Genomic DNA, 14,233 nt, shown 5'->3' on the forward strand with positions numbered 1-14,233 from the left:
GGTGGTCTACCCGGGACCCCCTGCCCTTTCAACCCGGGGGCGCAAATCTAATCTATCCAAAGCTATTCAGAAAGCTGGAGTTGAGGTAGTAACTGGCAAACAATCCACTATGGAAGGGGTCCTTAGAGCACTAAAAGCCCCAGAAGGGGTTCCACCATGAAGTGCCTTTCCTTTAACTGCAGAGGTCTGGCTAGTACCTCCAAGAAACTAGCCATGCGGAGGTTGATTGAAAATGAACCTATTGATATCCTTATGCTGCAAGAGACCTTGGGCAATGCTGAAGCCATTGAGCACTCCCTCGCCGGCCTGCGACCTGGATGGCATCACCATGCACTGGATGCCATTGGTAGGGCTGGAGGATTAGCCATCGGATACAATCCTCGGACAATAAATGTATCTGCCACCTGGGGGGGAGTGGGATACATAGGCATGGATTTCTTCTCGGCGGAGTTAGGGGAGACCTTGAGGATCATCAATGTATATGGTCCATGCCAGAGGAGGGAGGAATTCTGGCAGAATTTTCTTGGTACAAACTTGACATCTATTGACCAGCTAATCATCGGGGGTGATCTCAACTTCTCAATGGGATTCGGGGAATCCTGGGGTTCGCTCGCACAGATAGACCCCTTGTCCAATTTCTTTAAAGACATCCTGGAACAACATCATTTGGCTGATATTCCCATGAACAAGCCGATGCCTACTTGGAGGAACCGGAGGATAGGAGAGGTTGCCCTGGCTAGGAGACTTGACAGATTCATGATCAAGATCCCCCTTCTCCAGAGACTGTCCAGATATAGACAATGGGTAGGGGCAGGGGGTAAATCCGACCACTCCCCTATATATTTGGAAATTATGGGACCTGAAGCCAAGCCAAGGGCTCCATTTAAATTCAATCATGTCTGGCTACAAGATGAAGAATATATTAAGCTAATCAAAGACTACTGGGTGTCCCATCCTATAACGAATCACAGGACGGCAGCAGAGGGTTTCTGTCATAATCTTTCAAAGCTTAAACAAATAACCATGACTTGGGCCAAAGAGAAGAAGGTCAAAGATGATCGGAAGATTCTGGACATAGAATCAGAGCTGGAAACCCTGATGGATGATAGGAATCTTGGATTTTCCTCAGCTGAAGGAAAAAACAGATTGATAGAGCTTGAGATGCAGAAAGACAAGATCCTCAAGGAAAGGGAGGAAGCATGGAGATTGAAGAGCAGGGCCGTATGGTTGAAGGCAGGAGATGACAATACCAGATTTTTCCAGAATTATGCCAAAGGGAGGAAGGTCACCAATACGATCTGGAAGCTGCCCCTTCCCAATGGTGAATCGACAGACAATTTCCAAAAACTCTCCAGACTGGGTACATCACATTTTTGGAATTTATTCAAAGTTCCCCAAGAAGCCAACCTGGCAAATATTATTCATGTGGCTGGACTCTTTCCCCGGTTTGTAGGTGAAGAAGAAGCAAATGAATTAAGCGTGCCGGTTACCCTGGAGGAACTGGAGGGGGTATTGAAGTGGTTCAAGAAGGATAAAAGCCCGGGACCAGACGGGTGGACTATTGAATTCTATTTGGCTTTCTATGACACAATGGCCTCGGACCTCCTCCAGGTCGTGGAGGAATGCCGCTCATCTGGATGGATGTACAATGCTATCAATACCACCTTCATAGCCCTTATTCCTAAGAATGACTCCCCTGGCTCTTTTGATGAGTTCCGTCCCATATCTCTCTACAATTGCCTCTATAAGATTATTTCAAAAATCATTGCCAATCGTATCAGACCTATTCTTTCTCAGCACATACTCCCTGAACAATTTGCTTTTCTTGAAGACCGCCAAATTCATGAAGCGATTGGTACTGCACAAGAAGCCATACATTCTATCCGAGCTCGTCGTCTAAAAGGTATCATTCTCAAGATTGACTTAGCGAAGGCTTTTGATCGGGTGGACTGGACTTATATTAAAATGTTGCTTATCCATCTGGGCTTTCCTCTGCCTTTCACAAACTGGATAATGGCATGTATAACCTCTCCCACTTACAGTCTGCTCATTAATGGTTCCGCCTCCCCTTTTTTCCATGCCGAAAGGGGTCTCAGACAGGGATGCCCTCTCTCTCCGCTTCTTTTCCTTCTTGTAATGGAAGGGCTGAGCAGACTCATCTATCATGAAAAGCAGAATGGCAGATTATCAGGGTTGAAGATTACTGATCAGTGTTTCTTAACACACCTACTATTTGTAGATGATGTTATCATATTTTTGGATGGGAGTGTTCGGGATTCGACTACCTTTGACAAGATTCTTGCCTCTTTCTTCAAGGCAATAGGCATGATGGCCAACCACACAAAATCAACTATTTCCCAGGTCTTTACATCTGCTCAAGAATCCGAACTGGCCTTGCAGCGTTTCCCGTATAATCCTTGACCATTGGAACAGGGGTTCAAATATTTGGGTTATTGGATCAAACCGACGGGTCACAAGATTGCGGATTGGACTTGGCTGATCACAAAATTAGAAAATCGGATATCGCACTGGAGCCATCGCTTCCTATCAAGAGCAGGGAGGTTAGTTCTCATTAAATCAGTCTTGGAGGCCACACCTGTTTTCTGGATGGCCTTAGCCTGGATACCCAGAGGTATTCTCGCTCGTCTCAGGCAAATTTGTTGTAGATATCTCTGGAATGGGAAACAGGACAAAAGAGTTTTTGCTTGGATCAGTTGGGATAACATCTCTCTACCAAAAAAGTGGGGAGGATGGGGCCTAAAGGACCTCACACACTTTGCTCACGCTCTGGCTGCGAAATTGGGATGGACTTTGCTTACGAAGCAAAATCTCTGGACAACAATCTCATACCACAAGTACATATGGCCACTACATCTCATGGATTGGATCTGATTACCTGGGTGGAACAGAACAGGTATATCTACAGTATGGAAAGCTTTATTGTACTCGCTTCCTCTCATTCGAAGCCATCTAACTTGGAGAATAAATGACGGATCCAGGGCTCGTATTGGTATGGATCCATGGACAGGAGGTGGCGGGAGGTGTTATCTCCCACATGAGCTCGTTCAAATACTTGAGCAGCAGAATACTAGAGTTATAGCCCACATAGCGGATCAGGAGAACTCTTCCATATTTACACAGGCATGGAAATCAGCAGCGCAGCTAAATCTGCCTCCGGAATGGCATCAAAATTGGGAAGATTACACTAATGCATTAAGTGAGTCTCATATTCACATTAAAGAAGGTCCAGACGAGCTTATGTGGGATAAGGCAGAATCTGGATTTTATACCCCTAAGGAAGGCTACCTGTGTTTGATTAGGAACAAAAAGCCGGAAATAGTGCAGAGCTGGTGGAAGATCATCTAGCAATTAAAGACCCCTCCCAGAACTAAACTCTTTTTCTGGTGCTTACTCCGGAACAAGATCCCCACTGGGGAAGCGCTCATGCGCAGATCTGTGCATGGCCCCACTTGGTGCATTCTATGTAAGCAGCAATCAGAATCAACCACTCATCTTTTTCTTGCATGTGGAATTACTAAACAGATATGGAAGATGCTGACAGAGGAGCTCGGTATTGTGAGTAACTGGGAGAGTGAAAACATCACTATAGCATGGGAGAATTGGTATCAGCACACTCCGGAACAAACCGTGCGTGTCTTCCCCTTATCATTAGCTGGGCAATTTGGTTGGCGAGGAACAAAATGATTTTCGAAAATGGCTCGATTCGCTGGCAAACTGTCACCGCCAAAATCATCGCAGCATACCATGAACTGCCGGCAATTACCCCTCCTCGCACCCGCAGACCAGCCGCCCCGGATCCCATTGACCAATCTATTCCATGGGCCTTTTTCGATGGCGCTGCACAACAACATGGATGTGGTGGGGGGTTCATTCTATATTTAACAACGAATCATCATTACAAAGTGAAGATGGGCTTAGGCATGGGAACAAACAATTTCGTTGAACTCATAACCATCAGACACCTTATGCATTTTGCATTAAATCATGACTGCAGAGATTTACAGATTTTTGGGGATTCAAACATTATCATTAATTGGATCAATCTGAAATATAGATGCCATGCACACACACTCTTAAATATATTGGATGAAGTGATGCACCTCAAAGCACAATTTAACATCATCATTGTTCGTCATATTTACAGGGAACACAATCACTGTGCCAACGGATTATCCAAGGAAGCCACGCACATACCAGGAGGACAATGGATAATCAACGAACAGAGGGGCAACACTCAGTATCAACACTACCACAGGCCCTACATAGATCAAGTCTACCCTCGGGTGGACGACCATTGATTTTGCCATGTATATAAGCTGATAAATAGAAATCTAGTAACTTATGAGCAGCATCCTGCGAGATGCAAGTATATATTTTGCTTACTATACATACATCCTGTGTGGTGTTTATTTTTGACATTTTGATACAGTATCATCCTGCGTGATGATTTTTTGATTATGATATAGACATGTACAGGAAGGACCATAGACTTTTAAGTCATGAAGGAATCTGCATATGCTGAATAGCATTTACTACATGTAATTTTTCACCATATAATGAAAGATTACGATTTTTCCTTGGAAAAAAAATAAATAAATAAATGTGATTATAAATGTGATGATAGTTATTATAAATATAATAAAAAATTATAATTCAATTTTATTTGAAGGAAAAAATAATTAAATAAAAAGGGTGTAGGATAGATAGTGATAGGATGTTTTAATAAAGTACATTGTGATGAAAAGGTCATTAGATTCAAAACTGTTGTGGGTAAAAATACAACCATGCTAATGTAGCCTAGTCCAGGTGTGATCCTCCTGTGATGTCCCCAGTAATTGTAAATATTTAATTACTGCAATTAAACAAACTGGATATTATTAATTGACTTAAATTTTATACATTTATTTATTTTGATTAAGCTATGTAGGAAGTGAATGTCTTAATGATGACAATCATGTATTTCTCACATGTCAGGTAGTTAGGGTAGGCGGTTACCTATCCCTAACTACTTCCTTGAAGATTTATTCTCAAGGAAGGGATCAAGAGGGTATGCGTACCTGAGATCAAAGAAAGGTTGAACTAAGAATGAGAACACTGTGCTGATATGTCAGACAGGTTATTCTGGCTTCATGAAGCTAAGTCTGGTTAGGACCAGATAGTTGTAGCATGTGAAGACTGATAGTTTAAAGAAACATCCTACATGTGAGGAACAGCTCGGGGGGAGACTCAAGCTGGAATAGCTGGTCTCATGGTTGGGAGGAAATTGGCAAGTGACTTTAGAGTCTGGAACTAAGCAGTCGACAGGGATTTAGTGAATATTCAGATAAGTATATCCTTGTGTTGTATAGGTAGAAGGCCTACTTTATAGTTGAAAGATTTAATGTGTTGAATTGAAAGAAAGGCTTGCTTAATGAAAGATTTATTATTAACATATAGTTAAAGAAAAGATTTACAAATTTGTTGAAAAGAATTAAAGTACAGTTCAAGTAAATCCTTTAAAATAGGATTGCAAGAAATTTAACTTATAAACATGAAATTAGCCCCTACAGGGAAAGAGAGTAAGGAAAACTAAAAGTGTAAGATTAGTAATTGTTTCGATGGAAACAAATCCTTACAAAGCATATAGTTTATACAACTTGAATTGTTACAATGTAAACAGAATCGCAAGAACGGACAAGATTTTGAGTAGAGAATTAGGTTACAGTTCTAATACAGAGAAAAACTAGAACTATCCTAAATATTGCTTATCACACATAACAGGTAACCATTATACCTTTAAAGCTAGCAAATAAATATGAATTGCAAGTTATCAAACATCTGTCAACCAGAAGGTAGACTTATCGTAACAATCCCTTAAAATCCTCGACACTGTTAATATACAGGAGGAAATGCTTTATGACAAAGTTAACTATACAATCAAAAACCGAACTCAATTGCATAAAAGAAAACAGTCCGTTCATGAACTCGAGGGTTATGTCTTAGTAAAGCAGGGACATGCCCTCATAAACATAATATTTCTGGGTTACCCCTACGGGCAAAAACATGTCTTAACACTCAGGAAAACTGAGAGTAAGTCGGTGTCGAAAGACCCGGCTGGACATAAACTTATCAAAAAGAAATAGAGAAGCAGCTCTTGAAAGACTAGTCCGAACATCTATGTCGGCATAATAGTTTCCAATACAGCAAGAGTCCATTCTTTACAAAAAAATGAGCTTAAGATTATTACAAGCTGGAATGAAAATTTAACTGAAGACTCAAATGGATTAGACCCTCTCTTCTAACTCTAAACACCAAGGGGGTATCATAGCTTGAATGATACACATTACCTGGCAGTCAAGCATGGTTGTAGCTCTGCAAAGCTCGGTATACCGAATGGCAGACTTGAACCCCAGCAGTCATTCCAGACCAAAAGGGCATTGAAACCCTCTGGCGATACCTAAACAAGAAAAAAAGCATAATCAGAATAGGGAAAGTGACAGAGTAAGCGAGTAAGTAAATGCATCGAGAGTGAAACACTGTACCTGGAGTTTGACTTGGCAAGGAATCCGGTAGACCTATAGAAGGGAGCAGAACCTTAAAATACAGCACACAGACCATTATGGAAGCCAGAGGAAGATGTTAAGTGTAAACCCTACCTGTTCGAAGAGCTTGAAACTTTAGACTAGGGACGAACACCCCTACAGGAATCAGGAGAATGCCAAGGGTAAGCTGCAGTAGAGTGCCATAGGGAGGAGAGTTTCCATATCCATCGTCTGACGGGTATGCCCTCCGGAGATCCATGGATGAGGAACTCTTAACGAGGGCATGGCCTACAGCTATGTTGCACTCTGAAAATTCAAGAACTCTTTCCGCTAAATCTAGGGGCAAACCATAACCTTACAGTTAGAGCTTGGTGTAGGTTATGTACCCAAGGTCGAATTAAACGAATAGAAGTGGAACTTTAATGCTAGGTACTCAGATAATTAATTGATTGTAGGTCGTATGGTACCAGGGGGTGACTTTAATATTATATGCTCATACATTTAAATCACAGAAGAATTATAGGATACTGGAAAGATTATACCATACATATGTTACGCAATCATTTGCATGTAATGTCTTTTAAAAAAAAAGTATTCTATTAATATAAAGTATGTGCCTTTAAGGTGTAAAAAGTAACGAAAGGTAAGAAATTGACAGTCTCATGCTTTATTTTATTTTTGTCTATTTGTCTTTACTTAGGCATATTAACGTGGGACAAGTGGTATCAAAGCCAGATTGCAAAGTTGCGACCCTTGGAAAATGATTGAATAACAACATTTGTGATGTGCATAGAAAAGCAACCATCATGAGGAGGACTGGATTCACACCCTTCAGACTTGTGACAGAAATCGGACCAACATCCTTTCTAGAAACCAATCCTGAAGTATGGGTATAGTTGGGGGAGGAGTCGTGCAACACCAATGTTGCCATTTTGGAAATAGTACAAGAATTGAAGAATGAGATGGCCCGATTGTGGGCAGACAATGAGAGACTGATGCAAGAACAGGAGAAGATTATGAAGAGTTTGTCAAACAGACAGAATCAACGACAACCGATTCCCAGCCCCGAACATGGGAACATGACTGGTGATCAAGAGTTCAGAAATGAAAATCCGGAAATAGAAGGCAGTGAAGAGAATCAAGAGGAGGAATCCAACAATGTATCGGATCACAAAACGCAGAAACGGAAGAAAATTGAGTTACAAGGAGAATTTCGAAAAATAAAACCTCCCCTCTTTGATGGTGAACAGGAGGAGGTTGTTGAAGCCTGGCTTATTAATATGAATAAGTATTTCTAGTTGTATGAATATGATCATAATCTAAAGGCTCACTTAGCCATCTATCAGCTGCAAGGAAAAGCCACCTTATGGTAGGAAGAAGTGAAGACGGTACGTGGAGTAAATGAGCATAACATAATTTGGGAAAATTTTCAAAAGTATTTTAAGGAGAAATATTTAACTGAAAGATTTTACGATGAGAAGGCAAAATAGTTTCATGACCTTCGACTGGGTCAGTTGTCTATGGACGAATTCATAACGAAATTCACATCTTTTCTATGATATGTCCCCTACATACGGGAAGAAAAAGCTAAAGTGCAAAGATTTATCAACATTTTTCCACTGTTCATGAAAGAATGTCTCGAATTCGACAATCTGAAGACCATGGATGAAGTTATATGAAAGGCTTGTCTGTGTTATCAACAAAATAGGCAAAAGGGAGATGGAGGAAAGAGATGGACTGATAAAAAGGGAATTAAGTTTACCCATGGCAGCAAAGGAAATAAGATTGTTGTCAACAAAGGACCCCATAAAGGTCAACCAATTAGAAATATGAACAGAAATCAGCCCAGATTCAAATTTCCAAGTGAGTCCAAGACAAATGAGCAATCTGGAAAAACTGAAGTGGAAACAACGGCTAGACCCCCAGTACAGTGTTGGGGATGTGGAGGACCACACTATGTTAAAAATTGTTCGTACCGTAAGGGAACTGATCAAGTTGTGCAAATCCAAGAAGCATCAACTGTGGGAGAAGTGGCAAGGAGTATTCCTAAAATCAACGCTGCCCTCGAAGATCATCAGGCGGAATACCAACCACCATGGTGGAATTTGAAGGTAAGATCTTCGACCGAACTATATCTATTTTGATTGATCCAGGAGCTACTTTGAGTTATATTAGTCCCAAAGTGGTTGAACAATGTTGCTTACAAGCTGTCAATTTTAAGAACCCTTGGTTAGTACAACTCGCCACAGGAGCAAAGAGAAGGGTGTTGGCTAAAGTCAGCAATTGCCCTTTAAAGCTAGCAGGTCAACCTATTATGGCAGACTTGAATGTCTTACCTTTAGGATCATATGATGTCCTAATAGGTATGGACTGGTTGGAGAAACGTTGGTCCCTCATTAACTGTAAAGAAAAAACTATTAACTACATGGATGAAGAAGGAATAAGGCAGGAAATTCAGGGTATACAAAGACCACTAAAATTAAGACCAGTAACAGCCTCTCAATTAGAAAAATGTATCAGAAAAGGATGTCAAATTTATGCAATACAGGTAGGGTATACTAATTCAAAGGAAAAATTTGTTTCTTTAGAAAATATACCTATGGTACAAAATTTTCCGGATGTATTTCCTGAAGAAATTTCGGGACTGCCTCCAAAGAGGGATATAGATTTTACCATTGAGTTGATCCCTGGAGCTGCCCCGGTATCCCGAGCTCCTTATCGCATGAGCGTACCAGAATTAATAGAATTAAAAATGCAGCTATAGGAACTACTTGATAAAAAGTATATCTGCCCAAGTGTATCACCTTGGGGAGCTCTGGTGCTTTTTGTCAAGAAGAAGGATGGAACCTTGCGAATGTGCATGGATTATCGACAGCTAAATAAATTGACAGTCAAGAATAAATACCCTTTGCCTCGTATTGATGAATTATTTGACCAAGTGAAGGGAGCAACCATGTTTTCAAAAATTGATCTTCGCTCGGGTTACCATCAGATTAGAATAAAGGAGGAATATATAGCCAAAACAGCCTTTAGAACTCGCTATGGACATTACGAGTTCATTGTATTACCCTTCGGGCTAACTAATGCTCCCGCGACCTTTATGTGTCTAATGAACAATGTTTTTCATCAATATTTGGATAAGTTTGTATTGATTTTTATTGATGATATATTAATCTACTCTCAGAATATAGAAGAACATAAAGAGCACCTATGAATTGTCCTGCAAACCTTGAGGGAGCATCAATTGTACGCCAAGTACAGCAAATGTGATTTCTTTAAAGAGAAAATTCAGTATCTAGGACATATTATCACCAAGGATGGAATTGTTGTGGACCCGAAGAAAATAAAAACTATAATGGAATGGTCAGTGCCAAAGAACGTAGCTGATATAAGATCATTTATGGGTCTGGCTAGATACTGTAGATGATTTGTTGAAGGGTTTTCTCGGGTGGCATATCTTTGCAAAAGAAAGTAAAAACTTTTGATTGGACCATGGATTGTCAAAGGAGTTTTGACCAGCTTAAACATTTACTTACCACTGCACCTATTTTGAGCATTGCAGACCCGGATAAAGACTATGTGGTTTGTACAAATGCCAGCAAGGAAGGAGTAGGTGGCGTATTAATGCAGGAGGGCAGATTTATCGCCTATGAGTCTCAGAAACTTAAGGAGCATGAACAAAAGTATTTGGCCTATGATTTGGAGCTAACAATAGTAATCCACATGTTAAATATGTGGCAACATTACTTGATGGGTAAGAAATTCTTATTAATGACAGATCATCATAGTTTAACTAACTATTTTAAGCAGCCCACCCTGAATGTTAGGAAAGCCCATTGGGTCGCTTTCCTGAGTGAATTTGACTTTGAAATCAAGCACTTGAAAGGAAAGGAGAACCGAGTCGCGGATGCCTTAAGTCAGAAAGTAAATTGTATTTATGAAGTCTCTTTTAGTGAAGTGCATACCACTTTTAAAGAGCAGATTAAAGAAGTAGCAATACAGGATCTTGAATATAAATTTTTATGGCAGCAAGCTAAAAATCCGAACAGGACTGAACAACAGTTGAGGTATGAGGTAAATCAAGAAGGTATGTTGATTTATAGAGGGAGAATGTATATACCTAACCAGAAAAATATTAAACAATTGATTTTAGACGAATACCATAAAATTCTGTTGGCATTATGATACATGTGTTATCCTTGATGGCAACCCACTCATAGAAGAACATCTCACTTATATATAACTAGATGAATCTACAGAAGAGAGATCAGATGTGACAGAATACATGACAGCTCAAAGGAAGTTGTAATGTACAAAGATGACAGTTCTCAGTATGGCAAGTTAACTTTGCCATCAAGTCCAAAGGGGGAGATTGTTGGCATTATGATACAGGTGTTGTCCTTGATGGCAACTTGCTAAGATAACAGATCACAGTTCAGGATCACAGAATGAAGAAAAGTGATATACGCAGGTTCCCTTTGATAAGGCCGCGTATACACGCGTGTTAGCCGACCGAAAGGTGTGTATACATATACACGCACTTTCATGCAAGGAAAGGCGCGTACATGTCGGAAAACTAAGTTTTGGGTCCGTGGTATTTGGTCCATGGTATTTTGGTATTTGGTCCTTGGTATTGCGTCCGAAGTGTTGAACCCAAGTATTGGGTCCCTAGTATTGGTTCTAAATGGTTTTGGACCATGGTATTGAGTAAGGCCTAAGACTATAAAAGGAGAAGAATATCATTAGGAAAATGCACGAAGAAAGTCTTGAATATCTGATGATGTATGAGATCTAGTATGCAGGTTATGGTTTCATGATGCTTTGCTTGATCTGAGCTAAGGAGGAATCTCAGCAGTTGATGGAGAATAAGATCTAAGGATAGATCAGGATCAAATGGTTTGGAATGAATCATCTCTATATGGTTTGATCATGCTTGTTCTAGATCTGTATACTGACGCATGTAATGTTCTGATCTGGGTATAACTTAAGATTGAAATAGCTGCAAAACATGAATGAATATTTACAGATGTATACGCTGGTTGACTTTGATAAAAGTGCGTACATACGCAGGTTAGATACATCTAAGTAGCGTATACAATATGAACTATGATGTTTGAAGTTACAGGTGGTTCTGGTTGTTGATGCAAAGTCTGAGTTCTGGTGACTGTTTACTAGTGTCAGTATTCTACATATTCAGATTGGTTGATTATGTTTAGCTTCAGTTTTGATGGATGAGATCTATAATGGATCAGGATCATAATGACTTATCTTTATGTGATCTGATGGACTAGATCTGGTTGCTAACATATGTATTATCCTTGTATATGTAATGATCTGGGTATGTCTGAAGTCAGGAAGTGCAACAAAGTTATCAGTAAGTAATTGTTGACATATACGCTGGTTCACTTTGGTGAAGTTGCGTATACACGCTGGTTCGGCTCTTCCAAGTAGCGTATGCATGATTTCTGATGATACAGTTGGTTCTGAATATTGTTGCAGAGTTCTGTGTTCTGCTCTGTGTTCTGGTGATTACAGTTTGTTGACAGGGTTTCAGTGATTTAGTATTGAGTGATTCAGAGATTGATGATGCTAGTGTTGATTGATTTTGTGCTTCAATGATATTGATGGGTCCAGTATGAAAATTGGATGAAACGTGGCCTTTCAGATTATGGTGTTGTGCTTCAGGAGTATCCAGTCTGAAAATTTATGAAACGTGGTACCTGGAGGAAGAAAGAGAAGGTTGTAGCCTTCTGTAGGTCAGCACCTACGTACTAGTACATCAGCTAGTACAAGAGCTAAGGGGGTGGTAGCTCCCTTCCAGTAGTAGCTAGAAAACGAGTGAAGGTTGGAGCATTCAGTAGGCCGACACCTACGTACTAGTAAAAGGATCGGCTAGTACAAGAGCTAAGGGGGTTGTAGCTCCCTTCCAGGAGAAGCTGGAGAACGAGAGAAGGTTGTAGCCTTCTGTAGGTAGAAGCCTATGTACTGGTATAAGACTGCACCAGTACAAAAATATTGTAAAAAGAAGTTTCTTATTAAAAGAAGATAGAGACGACTTGCAGCAGGTGGTTTTCACCCACATTGGGTTTCCACCTTATATCATGGTGTTCATGTGTGCTTCTTGTGTGTGATGATCTGTTTTGTTTTACTGCTCCTGTTTACTGTTCATATGGTTAATAAAAGTTCTGATGCACTAACTAAAGATCAACATTTAATGGATTAACTGAATCATAAGTTTACTGGATATATGCTAGTTGCATTAGACACAATTGCATGTACACGCAGGTTCCCTTCTCTGAAGTAGCGTATATGAATCTGAGTATGAAAATGAAAAGGTGTTTGATTTAATAATACTGATTCACCCCCCCTCTCAGTATTATTCCCAACAATTGGCATCGGAGCAGGTCCTTTGGTAGAAGCTTGATCGCTTGAAGGAGATCCGTAGATCAATGGGAAAGAAGCTTAAGAAGAAATCGCCTAAGAAGAAGAAGACATCTTAGAAGAGCTATGACAGTGGGAGAATCGATTGGGGAATATGTGGAAGAATCACTTCAAATTCAGAATCACTTCAGAATGAAGATGAACAAGCAAAAGAACTATTAGGTATGAATTTGTTATCCTCTGGTGACACATTTATCCATCCATTTGAAGATGATGAAAGTGATAGCGAAACAACTGAATTTGCTCTTATGGGTGAGCAAGAAAGATATCAAATAGAGGCAGAATTTAAAAGGCTTACAGACAAAATTAGAGATCAACAAGATCTATTGAACAAAAGGGAATGTGCCTTCAAAGAAGAAGCTACCAAACTAAAAGCTCAACTAGAGGAAGGTAACAAGGTAAGGAAGTTATTCAAGGATAAGGAAAATCAATGTCAAAAGTTGCAGGATGAAGTGACATCATTAAGAAATGAAGTCAATAAAAGAAGCACAACAATCAAGAAACTCAGAGATAGATCCAGTTACTATGAAAGTCTTGAAGCTACGATCCTCTCGCTAAAAGAAGATCTTGAAGAATCAAATAAGCAGAATAAAGAACTACTCCAGGCTCTTGAAAAACAAGAAAACGGAGTTCTTGAACTAAGACATCAGTTGGAAGAAGGAAGAAAAGCTGAAGAAAACATGAAGAAGCAGTATCGTGAAAAGGAGGAGCAGCATCAGGTTGAGGTAAATATTCTAAAAGATAAATTAGAAGAAAAGGATAAGCTCTTACGATTTCAAGATAGTGCTAAGATCTTGGATGATATTATTAGTAGTCAAAGATCTCCTGCTATCAAAATTGGTCTTGGTTTTCATGAATCTGTTGAAGGTGAATCTAGTTCACAAAATAAGACAAGGAACTCTAATGCACAATCTGAAATACTCAACAAGAAGATGAGAGGTCAATCCCATCAACAACCAAGGAAAGAAATTCTTCAAAGAAAATCTTTTACTCCTTCGATGAATAATGTTGAATGTTATGTATGTCATAATCTTGGACATGTTGCAGCCAGATGCAGAAGTAGAATGGTTCAAGACCATCACACAGAAAGATCATCACATTCCAGGTACTTTAAGGGATATTGTTTTTCTTGCAATATGTTTGGTCACAAAGCTGTTGATTGCTACAGAAGGAATATGAAACATGTAAGATGTTATGCATGTAACAAGCTTGGACATATAGCAAAGGAATGCAGGAACAAAGTATGGGCA

This window comes from Pinus tabuliformis, chromosome 5_2 (assembly GCF_031772625.1).
Source record: "Pinus tabuliformis cultivar Carrire ecotype Pingquan chromosome 5_2, CPIR1, whole genome shotgun sequence".
Taxonomy (NCBI): Eukaryota; Viridiplantae; Streptophyta; class Pinopsida; order Pinales; family Pinaceae; genus Pinus; species Pinus tabuliformis.